This window comes from Ambystoma mexicanum, chromosome 6q, assembly GCF_040938575.1.
Source record: "Ambystoma mexicanum isolate Mex_15411 chromosome 6q, UKY_AmexF1_1, whole genome shotgun sequence".
NCBI classification, from domain to species: Eukaryota; Metazoa; Chordata; class Amphibia; order Caudata; family Ambystomatidae; genus Ambystoma; species Ambystoma mexicanum.
The window spans coordinates 970179991-970194372 of NC_090937.1; the positions used below are offsets into that span (position 1 = coordinate 970179991).

At 45.7% G+C, this 14382-nt stretch overlaps 1 protein-coding gene across 1 annotated transcript in view; it reads left to right on the forward strand.

Moving 5' to 3' along the window:
- WWC2 (WW and C2 domain containing 2) overlaps nt 1–14382 on the forward strand; it is a 2565136-nt gene that overhangs the window by 1872347 nt on the left and 678407 nt on the right. The gene's annotated exons all lie outside the window — the stretch shown is intronic.

Genomic DNA, 14382 nt, shown 5'->3' on the forward strand with positions numbered 1-14382 from the left:
GTGATATCAAGGACGCTCTATGGCCACTCATTGGGTAGATAGACTCCAGTGGTTCACCCAGGAGAATCACCCCTGGATCCATCAGTAAGGCTGAGCCAGGTAGAAATTTAAAAAAGGACATTTTTTTTTTATGAGGCTAGCGTTCCTTCTATTACAGATGTGTCTCTGCATGTGTAGTCGGGGCTCAGTTAAGACGACATGCGTGGGTAGGCTGGGAGATGGTGGTCAGAGGAGAACAAATGCTTCTGGTACAAGTAAGGAGAGCATGAAGTAAAGAATGGGGAAAGGCACTGGAACAAGAAGTGGTCAAAAGCACATGAAAAGGTGCAGAGTACACCTATGTCCCATCCCCTTTTTCCTCCAAACATGCAGGATTATGTCACAACAGGGATGGTACATCTCCCCCTCTCACACTCCTTTGCTACCAACTGCCAGTTCCTTTATCCACATGGATGGGTAAGGAGCACTCGCGGGCGGGGGGGGGGGGGGGGTGTCGAGCAGCCATGCAGTAGAGAAACAATCTCCGTAGCTCCTGCTTGATCCGTACAGAAGCGCTCCAGATTATAGTCAACTCGACTGCTTTTACAAATCTAGTTATCTAAATGTTAGCAGATCACATCCGTTGCGGGACTGACTAGCTAAACCCTCAGAGTGCGCAGATACGCCGACAAATGCTGAGCCTGCGAGTGCAGCGGCGAGATGGCAACCGTCACCTTATGCAAGAGAGGACTGAGAAACCTGCAAGCCTCGGAGCATTCCTCTGGGGGCCGACCAGCCCAGCGGGTCATATATTGACATGCTTCACTCTCCGGTGTGGCCGTATCAGAGACCATACACAGAGGACCGGTACTGTACAGCAGCAGTGCACATGCAGTATGGACTGAAAGGACTCCTGCTGCATGTGGCTGCATACACTCCATTTGCACAGGGGGAATGACAGACTGCTTAGGACATGACAACTAAACGTTAGCCACTTTGGACATTTGGCATAAGAGAAATCAAGGCTGAACTGCAGCATTTGAATTTCATTTTGTGACAAACTGACTGGAGGATGGGACACTTTATTGCCAATACCTGAGCTGCTTGGAGAAAGAGCCTTTTGGTTGCGGTTAATGCCCAGGGAGCACATGCCACGGAAATGCGACGTGCTGGTGAGCTAGCCGCTGGACAACCGCAATCATACACTCGAACCTGCGGAATTTGCTAAACTGCATTGACTACGAACCGAGATGCTCTTAGTTTGCTTTCTGTCTGTTTAAAAACTCTGCACCAGGATTGCCCGGACTCTGCCCGATCACCATCTATCTGTAAGTTAGCTGGATAGGAGTTACTGATGACATCAACATTGCCCCTAACATTACTGATCTACCTGATAGACCTGATTGCTTAAGAACTGGAGTGTGCCTGGAAAGGTTTGCACCTGGGTCTGGCACACATTAGTGCCCTGATCCCGAAGCAAAGTGCTAGCCTGCAGAAGCCATTAACACCCAAGCAGTCTAAAATAGCAGAGAGAACTACGAGCCGCATCGCAGCGGAGCGCGGAGATTGGTTGCAGGGTACAGATCAGCCCTTTGCCCCCAGCTGGCCGACGGGGTGCTGATGGTGATAAAAAGGGCAGCTGCAGTAGGAAGGGGGAGTGCCCCCAGGATCCAGCGGTGCTACAGACGTCAGAACTCACAACACAGATATACTGCTAAGAAAACGGAACGGGGACACAGAGCGGGCTGGGCAGAACGCAGACAAGATTTGTGTACGAAAGGAAGATTAGAGACCCCGGCCTTTGGAAGGTTTGTTTCACCAACAGAAAGAGACAAGCCCCGGCCTATAGGCTGTAGAGCTCATTGGGCACATGCTTGCCCTGTCCAGTCGAGGGAAGGTCAGACAGACCACAACGGAGATGGCGCCATCACCGGAATTGTTGGAAAAACAGAACAGAAGCGAACAGCAGATCCTGTCAGCTATAGCCGCCTTGCAGACATCCCTTGAGTATAAAATTGATGCTGTCATGATAGATGTGGGTCTTTTCTGGCAAGATGTGTGCACGCCAGCAGACAGAACAGGGAAGATTGAGGGGCAAGTGAGTGATAACAAAACAAACATACAAGAGGTGCAGGTGGAAAACAGGCCGGAAGACTCAGAAGGGCAGAGCCAGGCAAAATAACATATGCATATTTTGCCTACGGGAGGGGACAGAATGTGAAGACCCCACACCATATGTTGAGAACATACTATTGCAGGAAGTGAGTCCTGGGAAGCTTACAGAAGGCTTCATGGTGGAACGTGCACATAGACATTTGACCAAGAAGCCTCCACCGGAAGCGCCCGCCAGACCAATAATAGCTAAAATTATGATTTTTAAAAATAGATCAACGATCTTGGCATATTCGAGAAGCGGTGGCGGGGGAGTGATCCAAAGAGCATCTGCGAAATTGGCCATATATCCTGACTAGATGCTGAAGGTACAAAAATTCAGAGCCCAGTTTGGTCCCACAAAAGCGACTCAAAAATAAATCGAGGTTGAAATATGTGCTTATCTATCCGGCTCACCTCAAGGTCTTACATAATGGCCGGTCTCTCTTTTTCGATAGTCCTGAAGAAGCACATGCATGGATGAACATGGTGAGGATTGCGCCGATGGATGGATAATCCGACCAATAGAGGAAACCGATAACAGAAGCTGTTGCCTAATGGACAGTGCCTCCTCGGACACGGCTCATGACATTAAGCAGCAACAGACAATTGGCAGAGTCCGCTATAAGAAGATCTAAAATTGACTTTAAGACCGAAGGTCCTATTGAGATCCCTTTTCGAACACTACCTATTGGAGGGACAAGATGTAACCAGCGCAGGAGGGAGTCCAATGGCAGAACAAGTACCTCATTTGGTAGGTGCCCCATGCGGCTGAGTAGCTGCTGCGACCCCAGTTTGAATTATAACCTGAACTATAGTGTTTGATTGAAGATGTACAGGAAGCGGATACCCCTGAGCATGCTGCAGGTATCTGGGCAACTGTGGTGTAGGGGGTGGAATCGGAAGGGGCAGGAGTTGTGGAGTTTGCTTGTGTTCCCTTTAATAATGTCCAAACTGACCCTAGACAGTACAGAGGATATAGTGTTCATTCAATGGAGCAGTCGCATTCGTAAGATTAACTACTCGACATGCGAATATAACACAATGGGAGTGGGAACTTAGATTGGGCCACTGCAGGGATATAGGAAGCCCCTATGCTTTGCATGCCATGGCAGGTTGTCTGAAAATAGTAACCTGGAACATGAGAAGCCTCAACAGTTATATCAAGAGAAATAGAATACTGATGTACTTGTGCAGGCATAAAGTTGGAATTGCGCTGTTGCAAGAGACGCACCACACAGTAGATAAGCAAAACACCAAAAGGTGGGGTGGACTCATGGTGGGCTCTACATATTCAGCATATGCCAGAGGTGTCCTAATATTGATTGCACCATTGGTCCCTTTTAGGGCTCTGCAGGTTAAGACAGATGAGGAAGAAATGATGTCCCTTGTGCAGTTTCAATGAGAATAGAGAAATGTGCATAATACATATGCCCCTCATCACAATGCCACCACCTTCTTTTGTTCTCTGTACTCTAGGTTACGTCCCTATAGAGGCTGTGCCTGGATAAGTAGCGGCGACTTTAACTGCACACTTGATCCCACTCTATATAGTTCAGATAACAAACTTAAAAAGCCAGCCCCGCCTGCCAGAGTACTGGGTACTCTTTTGGAATCCATTCAGCTGTCTAACATCTGGCGTGTTCTCCATAGGAACACCCGAGGCTACTCAAATTGTTTCGCCCTACACGCGGTTTACACGCGTCTTGACGATGTATTCACAGGGACAGAGCATGAAGGCACATTTATTGAAGCTGAGTACAGGGCATGCGTTCTATCTAATCATGCCCCTCTATCCTCACATGGCAAATCATCCCACCCAGAACACTGATTCCTACGTGGAAATTGTGAGGTGAAGCATTACAGAACGCAACATTCAGGGATCATATGAGGGAGGAAATTAAACAATATTTTGAAACAGTACCTTGTGGAAAGCTTTCAAGATTGTGGTCAGAGGAGAAGCAGTAAGCAAAATAGGGGAAATGCAGAAAAAGATCATGCGAGAATTATCCAAGGTGGAAGTTTACCTCGAAGAGTCACAAAAGGAAGGCACAGAGGCAGTGGGGAGGGCCCAAGATAATACAGAGCTAAGGCATAAATGCATAGCTGGCTGGGAAAGACTAGGAATATTTAGCTACGCCTAGTATACTGTGAGAAACCAGAGGATGTTTCACTGCCTAGACCCCAGGGATCCCTTACTCAGGGGGCCAGGGCATGACCATCAACTTTGGATCTAGACCCTGGGGGTGGACAAGTGCGGGAGGATCACCTGGGTGAGGGGTCCTTGGGGAGTGGGGAGAAACACCCGTCGGCGAGACATGGTATCCCCCTTTCCAAATACCCCTGTCCCATCCCATTTTATATGATATTCCAACTTCCCAGATCCCCTCCCCCCTTCCTACACAAACACTGAGTCGGGGAAGAGGAGATCTGAGGCTGAAAGGAGTACCACCCATGCAATACATTGGACATGTCCCACTAATAAGATCAGTCAGGGTCACACCCTTGACCTTAATTACATACACCTCGTACCTATTAGCTCTCCCCATAGGGTTAATAGGTGGAAGACTTAGACACACTCTGATTAAGGCAATGAAGTTCATCCAGGGTGACGACGAACCAGGCGGAGCAGAGCGACAGGCAGAGGGACGGAACTGAGGTACTGAGAAACCATGCACACCCCGACGAAAGATTGTTACCTCCGAAGGGCATGGAATCCCAGCTAGAGAGAAGAGATACATCTTCTTTTGTGTTTGAAGGATACCAGCCACCCTGCCGGGTTAACGGTAGAGTTGGGAAGGTGCAGCAGCAGTTGTTGTATCAGCCTTGACTTCAGGATCAAAGCTTTGAAAGACGAAAATTAATTAATACAGCCGGTGAGTTGATGAAAGCAATGAAAGTCCGGTCTGTGTTAAATGAAACTTGACAGCAATAGCATCCGACAAATGAAGGTTGCACGTGTTCCGATAAGACGCGACAGAAAGGAAAGCATTGTAAAGAACTGTAAATTAAAGATACAAAGAAACAGAGTGATCCGGCGAAAGAAGATTGCCTAATCAAATGTCTCTGTGAAATGTCTGATGCCGTAGAAGTCTTCGGCAGCAGAAAGAAAGCGAAAGGAGGCTTGAGCCCGACTGAGGGAATCCGATGAAAGTGTGATTGATGCTTGGGGAAAGGAACCCCACAAATTGTGATTGAAAGGTTTGAGCCCGGCAGAGGGGAACCTGTACTGAATTGTGGTAACCAGAAAGAAACAAACCTTTGTTGAACTGTATTACAAGCTAAAAGGTGACCTGGGCTGGAGTGAGAGAAAGCAGAGAGGTCCTGCAGATGAACTAGTGACTTTTCGTGGAAGGCCAAGAGGGTCCTGTTCCACGAAACAAACTGCAGCCTTGTGTCCGAAGCCAGAGTGTGTCGCAAAGTCCAGGGGTGCCACCTTACCTCATGCTACAAAATGTGGGGAAGGGAGTTTACTCAGCCATACTGACATTTCTTTTGAACACTGATTTTCCTTTTTGCATTACATATTCCTTTTACACAATTATTGTATTAGAAAGACGACAGGCATTAGGTTCATTAGTATAGGCCATTTTATTTTGACTAAAGACTGACTAGGACTATATTTTCTTTTTGTTTGATGGTCAAGAATATTCTCATCTTAGTTATAAGGTAAGATAGGGGTTTTCCAACCCCTTTTTAACCATCAATAAAGGTTTTAAAAACGTGCAGCTCCTGTTTCAGTGTCTACTTGTGATACCATGCCTCCCTTACAATACTGAAAAGCTGCATGAAGAAGTTGACAAACCTGGCAGCCTGCTGGCGTGGCTTTGCAAGAGTGATGCGAAGCCTGAAATGATTTGTTCCTTCGAGGGGGTCACTCAAAGATCACAAACCGAGATTAATGGCACCTTTTTGTAAATATTACAGCTCTCTGTACAAAGAAGATGCCATGATCTGGCACACTGATATCCTTGAGGCCTTGTCTTTGATTAAACTGCCTTGCCTCAACACGGAAGAGGTAGAGCTTTTAGACGCCACAATAACCGCTGAGGAACTGCTCACCACAATTAGAACCTTTCCCACTGGCAAGACACCTGGGGCAGAGGGTCTGTCGAGTGAATTCCTGGACATGCTGATAGAAGCATTTGAAAGAGGCATACTTCCCCCTAGCCTGAGAGAATCGATTATAATACCCACACCAAATAAACGGCTGGCATAATGCTGCTCCTATAGACCTTTGTCTATGCTAAGTAAAGATAGTAAGATACCCACTGCGTTGTTGGCAAATAGAGTGAAAGGCGTGATTGCAATCCTAATACACCCAGACCAGACCGGCTTTGTACCAAGTGGGAACACGTCATGGAACCTGCAGCGCTTGCACCACATAATTGATAAAATCAAGTCATGTGAGGAACACTACGCGATAGCATTCTTAGACGCTATCAAAGCATTTGATTCCGTCAGATGGGATTGGCTAATATGCCACCCTCCAATGATTTGTTGTGGGACAAGTGTATCTGCGATGGGTAAAATTATTATGCACCTTGCCCAGGGCTAAGAAAAAAACAGGCCAATACATTTCAGCAGAGTGGGAACTTGAAAAGGGCACTAGGCAAGGATGTCCACTGTCCCAGATGCTTTTTGTCCTTGCCATGGTACTAATTGCAGCGTTCCTCAGGGAGGAATACAAAGATGCAGGCATATGTATAGACTGGGTGAGACATGTGGTCTTTATGTATGCAGATGATCTGCTGATTTATATACAACTGCCTAGAGTCAACTTGCAATACATACTAGAGGTTTCAGAATGCTTTGCAGAACTCCCCGACATCACAATCAGCCATGAGAAGTCATGCCTGTTCCTGTTAGCAGGTTTGACGAAGATTAGAAAAGAACTGCTGCCATCCCTGGAATTAAAATGGTCTGCTGACACCTTTAGACATCTGGGCGTGGATGTATACCATGACATCCTGACCGAACACAAACACAACACAGAAAGTGCCCTAAATGAAATGCATGGGCTTTCGGGTCCAGTTACCTCTATCATTGATGGGCAGGGCCGCACTCGATGGTTGTCCTCCCCTGATTATTATATTATTTTGTAAATATACCATATAATATACCTAAAAATTTTTTTCCGTAAGCTAGACGCAGTTTGTAGCGAATTTCTTTGCAGACTACAGCCCGCATTAGAGCATTATTACTTGAAGGAGATTTTATGGATACAAAGGTCACACCTGAGCTAACTCCCACATCTACTGACGCTAGGCAAAAAGTTGTGGAGTAGAGCTTGCAAAGTATTTAACTTGGTTGATCCTCTCTCACCGCAGATCCCCCTAGTTGCCATATGGACGGGAAGACGACAAAGGGTAGTGGGAATTCGCAGACATTGGGAGAGTAGTGGAATTGCCACCATAGGAAACCTATTCCAGGAGGATAAATTAATGGACTTCCAAACATTGAGGGAACAGACTGGCATGCACAAAGGGCAATACCTATTGCATCTGACCCTGACACACACACCTATGCAAAGATGGCCAGAAGTTCGATGGATAATTGAAAGAAACACTACGCTAGAGACAATGTATGATATGACAGAAGGGGGACATGTTAGTGTCTAGGCTTAGAGTTGCTCCTGTGCAGCATAAATGGGAGGTTGACCTGGCTGAGCCTCTCTCAGACACTGTATGGGCAAGAATAGTGAGGTGACCTAAACAACTCTCTAGAAATGCTAGACTAAAGCTTACACAACTATACATTACCCAAAGAGAATACCTAACGCCTTGCAATATTTCCCAATTCAAGTGAGCAGATAGACAATACTGCCCCAGATGCAACGAAAAAAACGCAGACATGCTGCACATGTTCTGGACTTGTTGGAAAATAGAGCAGTACTGGGCAAAATCTGCAAACAGAATGGCCAAGGGAGGAATAGAATAAGATCTCCGGCAGCTCGCCTATTAGGGATTTTTCCACGCAAATTCAGTGAAAGGCATCTTAGTAAAATTAGACCTTGCCCATGTGTTGGCCCAACGCAGGATTACAATAGCCTGAAAATCTTCAGAAGGCCCTAAAGTGGAAGTATGGTGGCAATTATTTTCAAAGATGGGCAATGGCAGAGACAGTAGTCTGGCACAGAGTGGTTTATCGAGGACTTGTGGAGCCAAGCGAGGATGTTGTATCCTGGGAAGAAAGACCGAGAACTCCTTGAATATAAACGGTTAAGTGATATCCCAAGGAGGGAAGAACAACAAAGTGGCATATATACAATAGAGATGGGTTTAGACCGGACTAAAAGGCAACGTTTATAAGTTTAGGTGGAGGCAGGTGGGGTTAGAACCATAATGGGTTTAAATGTTTGTTATAGATGATGTCGAACACTTATGCATGAGATGTAACGGTAATGTCAATAACATTAAATTTGCAACTAAAAAAACCAAAAGAGAAAAAAGGAGCACTCACAAGCATGACATGCAATTTTCTTGTGGTTGCATGCCGCTTTTAACAGTTCTTTTTATTTTTTGTCAGTCTGACTTTATGCCATTTTCCTGGGGTCACAGCTCCTGCCTCTCTTCGACCGAGAGTGTCTGGACCCAAATCACGAGTTGCCTCTCTGCACTTTGTGATTCCTTATCGTTGCACATTCTTTCTTCCTGGCTACGTAGCTGGAAGACCTATTTCACCAACAGGTACTGATAAGATTCAAGGACATTTGAAGATTCAAGTTCAAGGTAAGGCACACTTTCTATTTCTGCAGGCCCTGCACAGGGCTGATAGGTTCCTCGCTTTGCTCTCCAGTGGGATGGGCTTACTGAGCCCATCACATGCAAGATCACTTTGAGAGGTATTGTTGACATGCCCAATGGGCCCTCAGGGTTTAGACCTTACCAGGGCCACCCCTGGGGAGCCGCAAAAGTGGTTCACTACCGGCTCTACAGCGGTGTCTGGTGTCTCTTGCTGAGTTTGTCTCCAGACTTATTCCTACAGGCTCGAAAGTGCTTCTGAAACTCCTATGAGTTCAGTGCTAGGGTTCTCCTTGAGGCTTCTCGCCCTAGCCTTTCCAGAGAGTCAGAAGCCGTTACTTTAGCACCAACCACTTGAGGGAGACAGGCACTAAATCAGAAGTGCCCCCTGTTGGGACTGGCAGCACCACGTTCTGTGCCATGACACATTTGCATCCAGAAAATGGTGTCTCAGCTCACTCCCCAAAAGGAGCTGCAAGCCTAGCCAAATGCTTCGGCATGTTTTGACAGAGCCCCAAGCCTGCACAAAATGGACTCAGTAGCCATGGGGCGAAAACCTGCAATGTGCTAGGGAGTGATTCTTCACAATTCAGTATCCCTTTGCTGTCCACTATTATGCACTAGATTCCGCCCACGTTGCTTCTTAGTGGTACTAACACTGCTTTTCCAAATTGCTGCTTTATACATTTCCTGATTCAGACTCGACTCTTCCAACACTGGCCCTGCTGCAGGGATCTATTCCTTCAACAAGGCAGCCATGTATTGGACTTCATCCTCCAGGTACATCAGTCATCCCAGGTGCTGGTCCCTTTTCCATCAGTTCCCTGTATCCCCCTTGTGACTTTGGTGATGCCGGTGACTCCTATAATGAACACACCAATGCCACCTACCTGGCTTTTGCCAGCTCTTCCTCCATCCGTCTCAGTGAGCAGGCACCTCCAGATTCATAAGGATTACATATTGCTCCTTCAAGAAATACGTATGCCCCTCAAGATGATGATGAGGAGGAGACTCCTTCAATAAAAGCATGCCATGATATGGTTTTGACCATCATACAATGTAATAAAAGGCCAGGTGTATGTTTGTCTGATGCAATCATGCGCAGTAGAGACTGCCTGCTTTGCCCTTTGTCACTGCTAGAGGAAGCTTTTGCCTTAGGATATATAGTGGGCCTACAGTGTGAATGAAAACCTACTGTACCCTCTGTATCCCACTGGTAACGTCCTACAACAATGAAAATATTACACAGATAAAATATATACATTTAAAAAAAATAAACAGAAATTAATTTGATTAAGTACTATTTCTCTAACATAACAAAATTAATTACTTGTTCCACCATACAGAGGGCTTTCTGTAAATACAAGTATTTAGCATATCACTGCTTCACAATGCCTCCTAAGGGAAATTTAACACATGCAGATGCAGATGCAGAAAACGTTAAACTCCAAAGAAATGAGGCTCAGCATATATGTTGGCCAAATATGACTGAGCAACAAAGAGCAAGTCAACATGAAATCAATACTGCCAGCAAATGTAAAAATAGGGCCAATATGACAGGTTGGGAAACAGCTGTCCAACAGGACATGCATCATTCCCATTCTGTAGCCCATAGAACACATATGACAGACACAGTGATAACATTTTTACAAAAAACATTGTTTTCAAAGAAATATACTTTAAATATGTAGATTTTGTCAGTTAATTTAGTTACAGTGTACTTATGTATTATGTAATAATTCATTGTCATATTTCTTTGTATGTATTTCATCAATAATATTCATGTACGTTTTCAGCTTTGTTTAACTTTAATTTACTTTATATTATCATCTCATGTCTACTGATTCTATTTTAAATTCTTTATTTTCCCAAAAATGTTTTCTATTAACACAAATGACATTCAAATATACCACATGATTTATTAACACTCTGAATAGGTCTTCCTTTATGCACTTTAGCCCGTGTAAACTGGCTTTTACGCTAGTAGTGGGATATTTGGCCTTCTGGGTACCCCACTCAGCCCCATTTGGAGAGCAGCCCTTCAGTCAAAGCATGCCATGATAGGGTAATGACCATAGAGGAATATCTGGACTTGCAGCTACCTCTCTCCACCCCATTTGGAGAGCAAAACTTCCAGAACTGGAATTCTGCTACAACAGGATATATATCGGAGCCCAGGAGACGGTGGGGTAAGCCTTGTTCTACCCCTCCCACAAATAAACTTGTGGAAGGTGATGTACTGGCTACTAGATGAAGAGAAGTGATGCCTAGCCTTTCACATTCTGCTGTATTGGTGGAGGCTATGTTGGAGACCAAGAGCACCACAGAGTAGTCATGAGATTGTCCTGGAAAAGAGAAGAACACGCTGAATGCCATTATAAAGGAGGAATACTCAAATACCTTTGTGCACCTGTGCCAAGTGAATGCACACTCTATTCTGGGTGCATGCAGTTCTCAGTTGTGGCGTGAAAGAGCAGAATTTGCAAACTGGATTTTGGGCTTTTGGATAAAAGCCCAAAGGTGTGGCCTGAGTAAAGTAGATGGCAGCTGCTGCCAACCACATTCTTACATTTTCCAGCGGCATGTTCGTTGTCTCAGGCATAAGAAGACTGGCTTGGTTGTAAAGTACCAAAACTGTTTTCTGAAGTACCGGATAAGTTTTTCAGCCTCGCACCCGCTTCCAACTCTTTTACTCCAACACGGATGAGTTGTTGATGAACGAGAAAAGTCACAGCCTTAATTTGAAATTGATTATCGACATATTGAAACTTGCAGGAAGCCCTTTTATTCAGAACTCATTAATTTAGAATCCTGCCATCTTCGAGGGACATTTCCATTGTGGACCTTAAGCGACGCATTTTCGTGTATATTTGAAACTGGCATTTCCTAACTATGGACATTACCTGTGCATGACTGACTGGTCTTCTATCAAATACCGATATTTATTATCAACACTAGAATAGCCTTGAGAACGATTTATAGTCGAAACACGTGTCGGCTGACCTTTTATGTGCATTACCAATAAATGTTCAATGAGTGCAAGAATGGGACCTCATGAATAATCATGTTCAATTATATTTTAGTTATAGGAAGAGCGCGATTTGCAGGTCATTTCAATTTATAGAGTTTCCTCATAGACGTGTGCACCGTCTTGGTGGATTCAGGCCTCACACTGAATTTCGAAAAGTGCAACATCAGCAAAGACAGACAGCCTGACCCGGAAAAGGTTTGCACCATCAGCGAGCTGCAGGACACCACCCACGTGGGAGAGGTCAGGTCATTTCTAGGGATGGCCGGGTATTGCGCCTAGTACTGTGCCCGGTACATACCGAGTTATGCCAATACCACTAAGCCACTAAGGAGACTACTGCGGAAATAAGAGTTTTTCCGGTGGACACCAGAGTGCCAGGGAGCATTTGATATCATCAAGACAGATTTGGCGAGCGCAACCCACCTCGCCTATTTCAACCCGGCATGGCACACTGAAATTGAAGTAGCTGTGAGCCCAGTCGGCCTCGGCGCCATCTTAGCACAACGAGAAGGACCGGAAGCACCAGCGTGCTTTGTGGTGGCGTATGCCAGCAGATCGCTATCCCAGACATAGCATGCATATTCACAAGCTGAGAATGAGTTTGTCTGTAGTGTGGGCCTGTGACTATTTCCACCACTCAGGTAAAAGGTTCACCCTCGTGACGTGACAGACCACCAGGCCCTCCTGGCACTGTTTGGCAGCCTGAGGACAAGAGTGCTACAGAGAATTGAGAGATGGGGCATTCACCTTCAAGAATTACATCTCCCGACCACGAAGACACAGCCACAGAGGGAAGAGGATGCGGAATACCTTTACTACGTCACAGAACAGGCCATGCCACCAGCCCTTACCATGGACGACATGGCATGGGTGACAAACGCAGACCCCTTCATTACTTGGGCCAAGGAACTGACGATTTCCAATAGGTGGAGGGACTATAGCAAGTTATTACATCGACATGAGGGGATGCTGTATTGTCAACCTGTCGTCTTTGAGGAGGGGCTGGTGAAGCTAGTGCATGAAGGACACAGAGGGGTGGAAGCGACAAGAGACTGATCCGACTATCAGCCTGGTTCCCACTCATGGACCCCATGGTGGAGGAGGTGGTCAAGAGCTGTTTGCCATGCCAATGTGCGGCCAGTAATGACCCACCACTCTCAATACAGCCAACACACATTCCCAGCAACGTGTGGCATGGGGACACAATGGACTTCTATGGGCCACTAGAATCAGGGAACCACTTGTTAGTGATAGTGGAAAAGTTCTTGAGATTCCCAATCATCAAGAAGACATCCACGGCATTTGCCCAGGTGGTGGGAATCATAGACGAGGTCTTCAGCAAATGGGGAACCCCCAAAACAGTAAAGACGAACAACGGACCACCATTTAACGGTCGAAACACATAGTGTTCATGGACCAGAAAATAACCCCGCTGTGGTTCCAGTCTAATGGCATGGCAGAATGGTTCATGTCCTCCATAAAGAGAACCACTCAAAAGACTATGGGGGAGGGGATGCCAACCCAGCAGGCCCTGTGCTGCATGCTACGACAATACAGAAACACACAGCATTTGGTGATGGGAGTACCAAGCGACTTGATGAAGGCATATCACACCAGAATGCGGCTTCCCCAAGGGTCAGAAAAACCCAGGTGCCAGTCAGAAGCGAAGGACATTCTAGTAGAGGTGAGAGAAATAGATGCCAGAACAAAAGAAGCGACCAATGCAAGAATCGAATGGGCCCGAAAGGCGAGAATGAAAGAGTTTGAGGAAGGAGACAAAGTGCTTGTGAAGCAGCGGATACAAAGGAAAACAGACACCAGGTACTAACACATACCTCTCAAGGTGATGGGAGTAAGAGGGATGATGTTCACAGCCACCAACCTGCAGAAGGAGGTCACCAGGAACGCCTCTTTCTTCAAGCACCTCATACCTGACAGAAGTCTGGACGGAGGCAACACTTTGAGCCAGGAACAGAGAAGGCAGGAAGTGGAAGGAGGAGTCGAGGCACCCAAACAACCAGAGTTGAGTGGAAGAGGGCACTGATCCAGGAGGTCGACCTAGGCGGGTCATCATGCGACCAAGCCGGCTCATCGAAGAGATATGACATGGACATAAGGAGATATTTTTTTTGTATATGGTTTACATAAGAAACCTTTACAATTTTATTTAATAGAACAAAAGGAAAAAGAAAAAAAAGAAATACATATATATATCCATACATAGCAATAAATTTAAAATACAGCATAGCCCTAAAATCCTTTTTTGAAAAAGTAAGAAATATAAACCAGGCCGATAAAATCAGTGCATAATTACAACCAAATATAAGTTCCAATTTCATACTTCCCCACAGCATAACAAGGAATCAAGTGTTAGTCGAGGGGACACGGCTCCGTCCCCCCTGATTGAGTTTTGGCTGGTGGCAGTGGAAACTACTTTTTATATTCAACCGCAAATATTTTCCTATGGGATTTTCCCAT